At 51.7% G+C, this 12,954-nt stretch overlaps 1 protein-coding gene across 1 annotated transcript in view; it reads right to left on the minus strand.

Moving 5' to 3' along the window:
* The window catches only part of Iqsec1 (IQ motif and Sec7 domain ArfGEF 1), a 326,390-nt gene that overhangs the window by 64,729 nt on the left and 248,707 nt on the right, over positions 1 to 12,954 (minus strand).

Below are 12,954 nucleotides of genomic sequence, written 5' to 3' on the forward strand. Positions count from 1 at the left end.
AATTCCCTTGCCCAGGGCTACAGAGCTGGTCCAGGCAAAGCTGGGCAAGGCACACAGGTTCTAGAGGAGTAAGCAGGGCTTGTGTATGTGGAATGCTGGGACCAAAGCTCTGCTGCAGGACAAAGCTCTTTTGGAAAATGATGGAAATACAGACACAGGAGATGAAGAGACAGAAAACAAGCAGCGTCCCCCACCTCTACCCCTGAACCCACCCATCATGTGCGGCAGGGCTCAAACCCAGGATCCTCCTGTTTTTGCTTCAGCAGATCTGTTTCAGGTGAGTTCCAGCCATAGAGAAACAGGGTAGGAGCCAGCACAGTAAAGGAACAAAGTCACACAGACACTCCCAGGTCTGTTCTGGGGTAAGGCTGTGTGGGGTACTGCCAGAAAGAGAAGCAGCTGCCATCTGCCAGCTCAGCTTTTGGTTCCTGGCTCTGTTGTTTTCTAGCTGTGCAACTTGGTCAGATTAAGGACCTCTCTGAACTTCAAACCCTCTTCCACATAGAAGATAATGAGGTCAGTGTCCCAGAGCCAAGTGAGAACAGCGGACTACACAAGGTGTCAGACACTGTCTGATCTCATCACCACAGTCTGCGCTGAAAAATGGGATGCCGAGGGACTGGGCTGTGGCTGAGCAATGGAGTATTTGCTTAGCATGGGTGAGGCCCTGGGCCTAACTCCAGCAAGGCAAAATAAAGTTGAAGGGAATAATGTTTATATATACTTGGTTATATAAACATAAAAGTTAAACTAGACATGAGAAGCTGAACCATGATGAGCAAAATCTAGAGAAGAGCCAGGCAGCTGAAAACTACAAGGTTTGCTACAGACCCAGCATGGAGGGATAAGGGGAGGGGACATCCCCCATTGTCCTCTAGTATATTTTGAATACTTAACCATGTAAATAAACATGATATAAGTGAGAAGTATGGGCTTGAATACAGCTCATACAGAGCTGTTCTTTATATTTGAGGAGAAATACTGAGGTACTGTCTGGAATCCTCCATGTCCTCTTCTAGCACTTGATCAGAAGCCAGGCCCAGAGGAACCAGGAACCAGCTCTGGACAATAACCTCCAAAATGACCACCAGGTGGCAGCCTCATTGGCACCTGGCGTTCACCCCATCAGTAGAGGCCTGGTAGGCCTGCTCTCACCCTTCCCAGGAGGACATTCAAGTGTCTGAGTTCAGATATGGCCCGAAAAATCCCCTACACATAAGTAGAGGCTGACACTCCAGGCCAATGGCTACCAGTGGGTGGCTCCGAACCAGAATGGCCTGGTTTGACTGATCTGGACTCTGGACTACCCTGGTCACTGGAACCTGGTACCAAATCAAAGCTGGACCCTGTAAGTGGCTGAGCACTATATGGCTGTAATTACCACCATTCCTATTTGTCCCATTTAGAAACAACTATCAGCTGTCTTTTGTCTATCAAGTATTCTTAAATTTTTGTTTTTTTTTCAACATAGGCAAGTGATACTCAAACTTTTCAGTCATAAGTTCTTTTTTTTTTTTAAATGCTGATTTTGCCCAGGCTAGCCTTGAACTCAGGCAATCCTATTGCCTCAGCCTCCCAGGTGTTAGGATTAAAGGCTTGTATCACCATCTTTCTTTTCACTCTTTATTGAAGATCAGCAAATTGTTTATAAGGGCTATCAATAATTACCATATAAAAAATTAGACATCTTTTTAGCACACAAAGACAACAGTGCTATTCCATTAACCAACATGGCGTATAGCCTCCAGAAAAATTCCACTGAGAGAAAATGAAGTGAAACAGATAGACAGCAGCTGTTATTACAACGATCTGAACTCGCAACTCTTGCCATCACACTTGAGAAAACATGGCTGGCAAGGAATGTCCTCAGCCTCAATGAAGCCCATATGGCCTCACCAATGCCTACCCCCTGCTGACACCTAGGTCTGACCCTGTCTAAAAAGAAGTGAGTATTCTCTGGTTCTATAGGCAGAATCAGTGGCTTGCCCACACTGCCCACACCACAATCTGAGCCTCTGGCCTGCACACTATTTACTTGCTGCTGGGTGCCTTAGGAACCTAAGATTCAACCCAAATGTGCTCAGCTTGCAAGAGGCAGTGCTGGGGTGCTGGACCAGGTACCCTAGTGCTGCAGCTAAGGAAGGAGGCCCTGAACATGGTCAACAAGTTCCAGCAGGGGTCACCGCCTGTCCTCTCTGTGCACAGATAGAATGACATGGCTTCATCTACATATACTCCCTGCCGGACACTTGCTCACTTACCAGGGCCCTTGTGGTCCTTCTCTTGTAATCAGCATTTCATGTTGAAATCTGCAAGAGCTGAGATCTAAACCTAGGCACTATGATTCTAGCTCCTGAGCTCCACTGCCTGCGAAAGAGGGATTCTACCAGCTGTCTCCAGGTCAGGCAGCAGTGGCAAATGTATATTGGCTTAAGACAGCCAGGGCACAGCTGCTGGAACAATCCTCAGAGGGGATGAAAGATGGGGAATTGGTAACTGCATTTGGGGCCCAGGAATGGTGTGTGGGTGAGGGGCAGAGAATCCTATCCAGTCAGGAGGGAGCAGTCTTCAGGTATGTTTGTTTGTCCTAGGCCTGCTAGGCTGGAGCACCCACCACCTCTCGGGGGTTGGTGCCACCTGCTGCCTTGCTGGAGAACTGCAACCTTGCTGGCCCAGCCTGGAGACTTGTGGTTGAACCCAAAGGTGCAGCCTTATGGCCTGACTAACCTCAAAGGTGGCTTTGTGCCTCAGATCCTTTGGGGAAAAATGAATTAGCTCACCTCAGCTCTCGGGTGATCTGTGGGAGAACATGGCCTTTTCCCTGGGTAGGCTGTCTGTGTACCTGTCCCCAGGCTCAGCACAGGTTTAGTGTTACTGGTTGTAAACAAGTTTTTGTGGATGAAGTTAAGTTATACTGGTTCATGTGAGTCTCTGTCTACATCCTTACACCTTCATAAACACAAAATCCCCACCCTTGGAAAAGGTGCAGAAGCAAGAAGGCTTTTGCAGGCTCAGGCTGGAAAGAGAGGGGGCTGGAATCTCCACAAGAGGGGTCCTGACCAGATGCACAGCCAGGAAGGGCAAAAGCAAGATGCTGCACATCTCTTTCTAACCAGAATTCACAAGGCACTTTCCCACGGTTCTTCTGTGAGAACTCAAAGTCCCTCTTCTGGTAGACAAAGACCTCAGGTCCAGGGCAGGGCAGAAGTGCAACCCTCCACTGCCAACTGCCCTTGTGTGGGTGTATAAACTCAACATCTGGAAGAGTTTGAGGTTCTGGCCCACTGAATGGCTATGAGTTCTGGTCTCTGCCACCCATCCCCAGGCAAACTGAATTGCTTTTTTTGGAGCGAGTGGGGAATTCAGGTGAGGGCTGAAATATTTATGACTTGTGACCCCATGCAGCCACCTGCTACCTTCTCTTCTTAGACCTGAGGTAAGATAAAGCCCTGTTCCAGCCCTCTGGGAGATGTGGAAATGGACAGAGATAAGAAGTTTGCAGACCCAGATGTCACAAGGCCAGGCTTAGCTTTGCTTTCAGCTTCCTCCTGGTGTGCCACAAAAGTTTATAAGCCACAAAATGCTGAACGCAATAACCCCCAACCCCACAACACAAGTCTCAGTCCTGGTGGCTCAGGTGACAACACGCAGCTTGCTTAGTTCCACAAGGGGACACAGCCTCTACGGATTCCAGCAGCTGCCACAGCCTGGGCTCCCCACTGAGTCAGGAGCCTGGAGGACAGTCGCCAGAGCTGGCTCAAGGTCACACAGTGGCCAGCTGGCAGTCAAGCTGGGCCTGAGCCAGGTCCTTAGGCCTCACTCCCCCTCCCACTCCAAACCCAGAATCAGCTGGTGGGGGGGTAGGGGCCTAGTTCCTGCCTGGGGCCTTGCTGGGCACAGAGGAGTCGTTCTTTCTGCTCACAATTCCTGCTGTTTGCCCCGTGCCAGGCTGCAGCCTCCCTCCAGCCCTGCTGACGAGGACAGTCTGGTGCCAAAGCTGACAATCTGTGTGCCTTCTGGAGGGCGGTGGCCGCCAAAGGCCCAGTTCAGAGCGGTGGACACAAAGTCACAGCAAGCTGCCAGGGGTACTTTAAAAAACACCTATGGTGGTTGATCAAGATATACTTGACGGGCACCCCAAAATGCTTTTCATACTTGCTCCGGGGAGGGGCACACATACTCTCTCCTCTGCATACTGTTCCGGGATGAAGTTCTTGACCACAGTTTGTACTTCCTAGCAAGCATGGGTTACTAGACACGCACACAACACAAAAAGCCCCAGAAAGAAAGAGACAAGAGCTAAGAACTCTATAAGACTAAGGGATCTCAATTATTGATCTGTGAAAACAGCCTAGACTAAGTGCCAGAGGGATGTAGAGCGCAGGACAGGGATCTTGAGGCATATTCTTCATCATAGCATTTCAGAGTCTGTGGGAAACTAACAGTAAGATAGGTAGGTACCACCGTGACATCTACAGTACAATCCCAATCCAAGTCAATCCTAGCAGCCTAGGCTAACTGCACATTGTGGGGAGGGCTGTGCATAGCTGAGTGGGATCCCATGTGCTGGCTTTTCCCTGACTTTCTCCCCCAAACCTTGGATTCTCTATATGAGAGGTACTGCCCTTTGTCACACAACCCAGGAAATTCACTGAGGATCAGTAGCAGAGCCTATAACATACAGGTCCCTGTGGGCAGGGCACTGAAATGCTGGGTGGGGCCGGTGCAGAAAAGTATCCTCGAGCCTCAGTTTCCATAGCTGTGAAATGGTTGGCTCTTTCCCACTTTGTAAGTTAAGAAGAGCAGTGGTAGTGAGATACCCGGACCTTAGCCCTTCCTCCCGTCTTGTGAGAAATGAGGAAAATGAAGGCCTTTTTTTTTTTCAAAAAAAAAAAAAAAAAAAAAAGCAGGCTATGTCTATCAGGCCAGGAACTGACCACTGATCCAGTACAGGCTGTAGGGCCAGACTTCCTCCCAGCGTAGAGGACACATTTGAGAAGTGGGGTTGTTGGGTAGAAATCCTGTGCCATGTGTAAGCTCCGGCAGGCACTTGGACCAGGCAAGTAAGGTCTGAAGGCTGAATCCTGAGACAACTCCCAGCTCCCTAAACACCTAGATAAAAAGAACCCGAGATGGGATAGTTCAGCTTCTAGTCAGCACCCAGAGCTGGGTGGGGCATCACTTTTCCTTACCTGGGTCTAGGGATGGGTGGGGCCTTTTGCTGAATGGTGGCCACAGTAGCCTCTGAGGAGCCTCTGCACCCCCGAAGCTGAGCGTTTCCAGCCCTCTGCCTGTCAGAGGCCAGCACAGGTCATAAACCTCGAGCCCCTGCTTAATCCACCACAGCCAGAGTCAGCCACAGGCTGGACACGTGACCTGAGGCCCCAGGACCTGTTTGGCAGGAGCAGCAGCTGGTGGGGTGGGGCGGGGAGGGGCAGTGTCTGCCCTCTGGTTGCTTCTGGCCATTTTCCCCTGCAGGGCCCTATTGCCCAGAGCCTGCAGCCAGTTCTAGGCCTAGGGGGAGGGGAGAGACACAGGCTAGAGACTGAGCGCTGCCTGCGAAGGCCTCACCCAAAGATGCTGAGCCGTCTAGGAGGTATTTGCTAGAGGACCTGACTGCACACAAACCTGTTCCAGGTGGGGTAGAGTCCTAATGTGAAAGGCGGATTCTGGGTAGGACTGAATTCCTCAAATGTGTGAGATGTCATCGAGAAAGATGAAGATGGGAATGGATAGTTAAAGAAGGAACTGAAACCATAAAATCCCTCCCAAGGCATCGTTAGAAGCGACAAAGGGGGCGGGGAGACAAATCAACAGGCCCAGGGGTACAGATCAGGAAGGATTAGGATGAGAATTACCCAAATTCAAATTCTACAAATCAGGGAGGGAGGAATGAAAACACTGAGATGGGGCTGACTTTAAAAGGTACTTCGCCAATTGAGAGGAGATGATGAGTAAAGGACAAAACACACCTAATGGGGCCAATCTCACATTCTTTTTGCTTCTTATTTTTCTGTACATGTACATCATTTCTGTGTGACAGGACTGGGAACAGGCATGGCCCCAAGCTGGGACTCAGGGCCACCAGGCAATGGTAGAGCTCATTCTGTTCTTTCCTCTCAGACATGTAGTTTTGCTCCTGTGGTTGACTGACCTCAGCAATGACCACAAAATCTATCATTCCGTAAATGTGGACCTGACATTGCTATTTGGACTGTGAGGTTCTAGGTGGTTCCTGCCATCTCTCCCAAAGGAAGTAATTAAAAATAACCGTAAGACATGGTGTGCTTGCACGGAGTTACCCTTCTCTGTGCCTTAGCTGATGGTCAGTGTGGTCTTCACCCCAATGAGAAAGAAAGCTAGGCATGGTGGAGCAACCTGCAGTCTCAACACTCAGGAGGCTGAAGCAGGAGGATTGCTGAGTCAAGAGGCCAGCCTGGGCTATATATATGTAGTCAGTTCTGGGCAGCTTGAGCCACACAGCAAGACCCTGTCTCAAAAAGCCAAAAACTGAAACACACACACACACAGGATAAAACAGACTCTGAGAGGTCTAGTGACTTGTACCAAGTCATGTTCAAAGCCAGAAAACTGGATCTAAATTCCCATTGGACTGAGGACACGATGGCTATCTCCATGTCCTGCCTCTGAAGCCCCTGGAGCATACATCCAAGTTCATCACCTTTCAGTCCCTCTTTTTGCTGTTTATTCCCACCTCCTGTAACTTCTGAACTGTGCTGGCTAGTTTTATGTCAGCTTCATACAAACTAGAATCATCAGAAAGGAAGAAGGCTCAACTGAGAAAATGCCTCTATAAGATTTGGCTGTAGGCAAGCCTGTAGAATATTTTCTTAATTCGTGACTGAAGCCTGGGCTGGTGGTCCTGGGTTCTATAAGAAAGCAGGCTGAGCAAGTCATGAGGAGCAAGCCAGTAAATGGCACTCTTCCATGGCCTCTGCATCAGCTCCTGCCTCCAGGTTCCTGCCCTGTGTGAGTTCCTGCCTTCACTGCTTTTGATGAGGAGCTGTTATATGGAACTATGAGTGAAATAAACCATTTCATCTTCAAGTTGCTTTTGGTCTATAGTGTTTCATTACAGCAATAACAGCAATAGTAACTCTAACTACGACAGAAACCATTTTTCTCTTCTAGCCCCTGCTCACTGTAGGGAAGCCTGGGTGATGATAGGTTAAAATGAGGGATGTTTCAACTTGGCTCAGAAAAGGACCTGTGCATAGGAGCAAGAAGGGCAGCGAGGCATTGCCAGACTCTCACAGGTAACAGGGCCTGAATGTGCTGTAAGGTACTCACCTGCCTTCCTGGTTTGCTTCAGGCCAAATGCCCAGGCTAAGTCCAGAGCCTGCCCCATGCCTGGCTACAACGAACACCCTCAGGACTCTTGCTATCCTCTCACCTCAGGATTCTTGCCATCCCCTCAATGTTTCACAAAGTCCTTGGAGGAATTAAATACAAGGTACAAAACACATCACTGGTGCTGGAGACTTGGAGTTAAATACCTCTTGGGGGGTGGGGGGCAGGCATTAAAGTTCACCCTATCTTATATACCACTGGTAAAAAGGAACTCAACTACTCTCTAAGGCAGGGTGTTTCTTTTCTGGGTGCAGCCCATGACAAAACTTACATTAGTCTCAAGCATTAGTGACAGGCAGGGTCACCTTCCCTCCCTGCAGCATCACTATAGAGATGGAACACATGCAGATGGGTTCCCTTCTACCCAGGCAGCAGGAGCTCACCAGCCTCCACACAGTATCCACTGTCACAAGCAATACACAGAGACCCATGCAGGTCAGCACGAACGCTGAGCCTCACATGTACAACCATCCTGCCCTAAGGACACCCTCCCTGAGGGAGTCCGGACCCACAGACTGGCAGACCACCGGTGCTCTAGGATTATCAACTCACTTTGAAAAGATCATTGGGTTATAGGTTGAAGGGAGTAGGTTTCCACATTCTTCCTGCTGGTCTGCAAGGGTAACATCATTGTTTTAAGATGAAGCTTCTAGAACCATTGTGAAAGTTAATAGACCAGCTTGGGGTTTTTCAGATGGGATGGATGCTACCTGTGAGGCCTCTGTGACCTGCCTGTCATGTAGCAGGTGCCTAAGAAATGTTTGTGGGGGCTTCAACTGCATGAGGCAAGATAAAAACCCAAATGGTTCTTCAGAGTCGCTAAGAACTTGCTTGCTCACTGCCTGGCATCCCCAGCTGACCTTTGCCTGGGGCTAGAGGACTGAAAGACAATGTACCACCATCAGCCTGAAGTCACTGTACCCTGCCATAGTGATGATGGTGCCCTGCAAAGAACTCAGAAGCGGCAAAGAAGAGAACTCAGAAGAATAAATGGTTTCTAGATGGCAGGAATAGGGGGCAGACTCATTCCTGCAGGAGCCAAGCCAGAACAAGGTGGAGGGTTGGGGGCAAGGAGATAAGAGCACCAAAAGATATCGCCTCCAAACAGAACGGTGCCACACACATCTGTACTGAGAGGTTACATCAACAGCTGTTCCTGTCTAGGAACACTTAGGGGCTTAGATATACCACATACCAGTGTCAGAAGGCTAGTATATAGGCTAGCTGAGGACGGGGGTGGGGGGTCAGCTCTTCAGCCACAGCCTTGGTACTAGTCTCCAGACAATGGGGAAGTGGCCAGTTATAAGATGGCAGGCAGAGCAGTGACTGCTATGGGCCCTTTAAGCAGCCTTGAGACTAGTGGAAACTTTAGTCATAAGACCTAAGATTACTTAATGTGTGCAAGCTGCAGGAGCCAGAGTTCCTTACAGGGAGGAGCACTGGGTCCCCTTCTTTATTCCTCATTGTACAGACCTCTGTGGTGGCCTCCAGTCCTGTGGCACCTTCTCCAGGCAGCAGCTACCCAAGAATGCCTGGAGTGCTCAAGAGATGGGTATAGCCCCTAAACCTTAAGTGTGCTGTGTGACCTTGGACATGTCCCTGCCTCTCTCTGGTGTCAGACTCCTGGGTACTCTCTCCAGCACAATATTCAGTGGCTGTGCTGTGGGCACGGTGGCACACTGAGCAACTTCTAAGCATGTCTTTTCCAGCACTGGGGATGGAGGGCTAGGGAGTGCAGCTGGTTTCCAAATTCAACTCCAGGGCTTTTATGGGCAAGTGAGTTCAGAGGCCTGGATACCTTGCCAGTCCAAGAGGGACAGAGCACAATGCTGAGGGCAGGAAAGGGTGACTAGAAGGCCAGACTGGTATCACTTCTGGAGTTGAAGAGGAGCTACACTGGCCAGTATAAACAATGTCAGGTAGATGCTGGCCATGAAATGGAACAGTGGCTCAGCAATGTGCATAGCCAGACCACCTGCTTCTGGCCACCAGGTAGGAACCGAGCATGCTCAGAGCAACGCAACAACTGACCAGGCAGAGCCCACTGCTGTCCTTGCGGGCCTCATGGATTGGACAGAGTCAGTGGAGAGGACAACCACTGTCATCTTTCTTCTGTTTGTTCCAGTGACAGAGCAGCCGTGACAGTTTACAGCTTGGCAATTTACAGTGGCTACCACCCAGCAGAAACATGGAAGGGGATTTTCCCTGGGACTCCTGGAGGTGTGGGAGGTCCTTATACACCTTCTTTGCTGACCAAGTCTGCCAAGACACAGACTAAAAGCAGGGGTGGAGTGGGATTTCTCACACCAAGCCTCACCCGCAGGTCCTCGGCCCAGGCTGTTAGATAGGCATGGGCTTTCCTTTACTAGCCCCCAGCACATCTCAATCCCACACTACAGCATACCTTTTGTCCCATACAGAAGTGGGTCCAGAGGTTTCATGATGCCCTGCCCCTAATTCTTGACCCTTGAACTTATTTCACTGGGGGACCTACCAGGAGGACCCCAGAGACCAGGATCCAGCAGGAGGGGCAGGAGGGGCTGCCCATGGCCACACAAGTGGGGCCAGTTTTGGATCCGGTCCCTCTGGTCCAGGCCCCTCAGCCCGAACTAAGCTTTCACCCACTCCCGGGCGCGTCCAGCAGGCTGAAGCAAATTCCTGAGATGCTTCTACCTCCCAACTGCGCCCGCAGGCTCGGGACTGGGAAGCGCAGGAGGGATTTCTCCAGGTGGTAGAGGGGGGAGGGGAAAGGAGGCGAGGAGCACAGGACGACCCCCAGGGTCCGTCCCAGAACAGCAAGATGCACCGCATTGGCGTGGAAGGCGCCCGCCCCTACCCGGATTCCCGGCACCCCGCTGCGCCGTCCGCAGAGTGCCGTGGCTGCTCGGCCGCGTCCTCCGCGCGTCCCAGGGGCCGCCCCGCACCGCCCCGCTTGCAAGGCCGGTGGCGCCGGGTCCCCAGAGCCTTCAAGCCCGCACGGCGCGCGCGCGAAACCACCGCGGCTCCACCAGCCCTCCCGGGTCCGCACAGCCCGGCCCCGCATGGGGGGCCGGCGCCCAGCCCGCCCGCTCCTACCTCTCGGTGCCCGCAGCTGCCGAGTGCGCGCCGACCCGCCGAGAGCGCGGCCCCTACGCGTCGGGCCGGCGGGGCGCGGGGTCCAGGGGCGCACAGAACCGAAGCCTGACCCCGCGCCCCCACCCGACGTGACCTTGGCGGGGGTCCTCTCTGTGCCTGGCCTCAGTTTCCCCTTCCGAAGGTGTGTGTGTGCGCGCGTGTGTGTCGGGGGGCGGGGAGGACGGGTGCCGCCCCAACCAACGACGTCACCCGAGCCCGGGCGAGTGGAGGGCGCTGGAGGCCGCGGGGCCGCCGCAGCGGATAGGCCAGGTGGCCGGGCACGCAGAAAACCGGCGCGGAGTCGTCGGCACAGCGGCCCCTTGCCTTTTCCCTAGCGCACCTCAAGATCCCCAAAATCAACACCCAGTCAAAAAGCTCCCTGGCTCTCCCAAGGAGAACCGCATCCCCTGCGGCCAGTCTGCTACTCCCGCACTCGTCCGCAGTTCGCTGAGATAGGCTAGAGACGGCAAGCCACTGGTTCGGAGACGCACAGGGTCGGGGCTGCTGAGGTTTACCGGGTCACCACGCCCCTCTGCTTTCCCTTTAGGACCCACGCTGTTCTGTCGGGCGAAGGGAGGGCGGAGGATCTGGGCCTGGAGGCTGCAACCCTCGTCCTGCTAGCGCAATGGACTCCGCACCAAATAAATACTGGGACAAGCCACAGGCAGCCTGGCAACTATCTTTGAGAATGGGCTAGGGAAGTCTTAACCGGGGATCTTAAGTTGGGGGGGAAATGGCCTGGATAGGGGAGCTGGGCCTGGAAGGGATAGGAACAGGGTGCGTGCGCGGGGCTGTGCCTAAGGAAAATACAAGGATGGGATTTCGTGCTGTGCAATGGAGAGCAGAGGCGTGGGGAGCACACGGCAGCCCACTCTGAAAAAGGGGTTGCCCTTCCTAGGCAGAGGCCCAGCGCCCCTGGCCAGGTGGAGCAAGGGCGCCAGGAGACGACACTGCATCCAGGCAGCGCCCCCTGGTGCCTAGAAGCGGCGAGGCGAGAGGCTGGAAGGATTCAGCTGCCGCGGTCCAGCCTGGAGGAATCTGGAGGAGTGATGTCACACGTGAGCAGATAGGGCTGGACAGGGCCGCCATTGGGCTGTATGACCTTGGACAAGGCACTTTCTCTTTCTGGGATTCTATTTTTCTCTTATCCCCTGCTTTTTTATTTATTGAGATGGAGTCTCACTTTAGCCCAGGCTTGCATGGAACTATGTAGCCCAGGCTAGTCTTGAATTCATGACAATCTTGCCTCGGCCTCCCCTGTTCTGTGATTACAGGTGTTAGCTACCACGCTGACACCCAACTCTTTTAGAATTTACTGAACCTTAAAACATAGGGTATTGATGGCAAAGCTAAGAGGCAGTCTAGTTCCTGGTGTGTCTTTCCTGCCCTTGGCAATCATAAACCCAGGCCTGGTAGCCCACTCCTACAACCCCAGTACTTGGTAGATTATTTTTCAAGACCTTTCCCTGCCTGCAAAAGTAAACCCATAGGCTGGAGAGATGGCTCAGTGGTTAAGAGCACTGGCTGCTCTTCTAGAGGTCCTGAGTTCAAGTCCCAGCAAGCACATGCTAGTTCACAACTATCTATAATAATACGATCTGATGCCCTTTTCTGACATGCTGGTGTGCATGCAGATAGAGTGCTTGTATACATAAAATAAAGAAATAAACCTTAAAAGAAAAAAGTAAACCCATGGCACCTTGCTAGTGCCCATAGCAGGGTAGTAGGATGGGCTCACAGGCAAGGTGTGAATCTTACCCTTCCCCCAATCTAGCTATAGACTTTCATGTTGTTAGAGCAAACAATTATTGTTTTAGTTATATAGCCTGAGCTAACCCGGGACTCCCTTGGGAGATCAGACTTACCTCAAACTCACAGAGATTCTCCTGCCTCTACCTCTCGAGTTCTGCGATTAAAGGTGTTACCACCATGCCCAGCCTACTTTACTAGTTTAAAAACATATTTTTTAAAAGAAGCCCTTCAAGGAGGGAGGTTCTTATGTCTTTTGTTGTTGTTTGTTTGTTTCATAGCTAATGTTGCTTGCTGGTGTGGAGATCAGTTACTGTGCTGGTAGGCAGTCAGGTGATAGAAGATAGGCTAACCGGGGCCGTGGCAGCTGTCTGACCCCCGCAGGGCCCATCACCTCTCCGAGCTCCATATAAACTGTGAGGTGGAAGTGACGGCATCCCCACCCTGCCTTCCTCTAGGCTGCTGAGCATGTCGGCTGCACTGATGTGTGGAAGGTGTGCAAAGGGCACTGTGCAGATGCTTCATTCCCAGAAGCCAAGAAAGCAAACGCTGATGTATTGAACTAGTTCAAATTAGACTACATAAACGGAATCAGAATGCCACAAACAAGGTAAAAAAGACAAATGGCACCCTGAAAACAATGTCTGCCACACATAGGACAAGTTAATGAGGAAAATGAAAGGAAAGTTAATTTCCCTAACATAGAAAGTGCTCCTTCCA

Source organism: Meriones unguiculatus, chromosome 5 (assembly GCF_030254825.1).
Source record: "Meriones unguiculatus strain TT.TT164.6M chromosome 5, Bangor_MerUng_6.1, whole genome shotgun sequence".
Lineage (NCBI taxonomy): Eukaryota > Metazoa > Chordata > Mammalia > Rodentia > Muridae > Meriones > Meriones unguiculatus.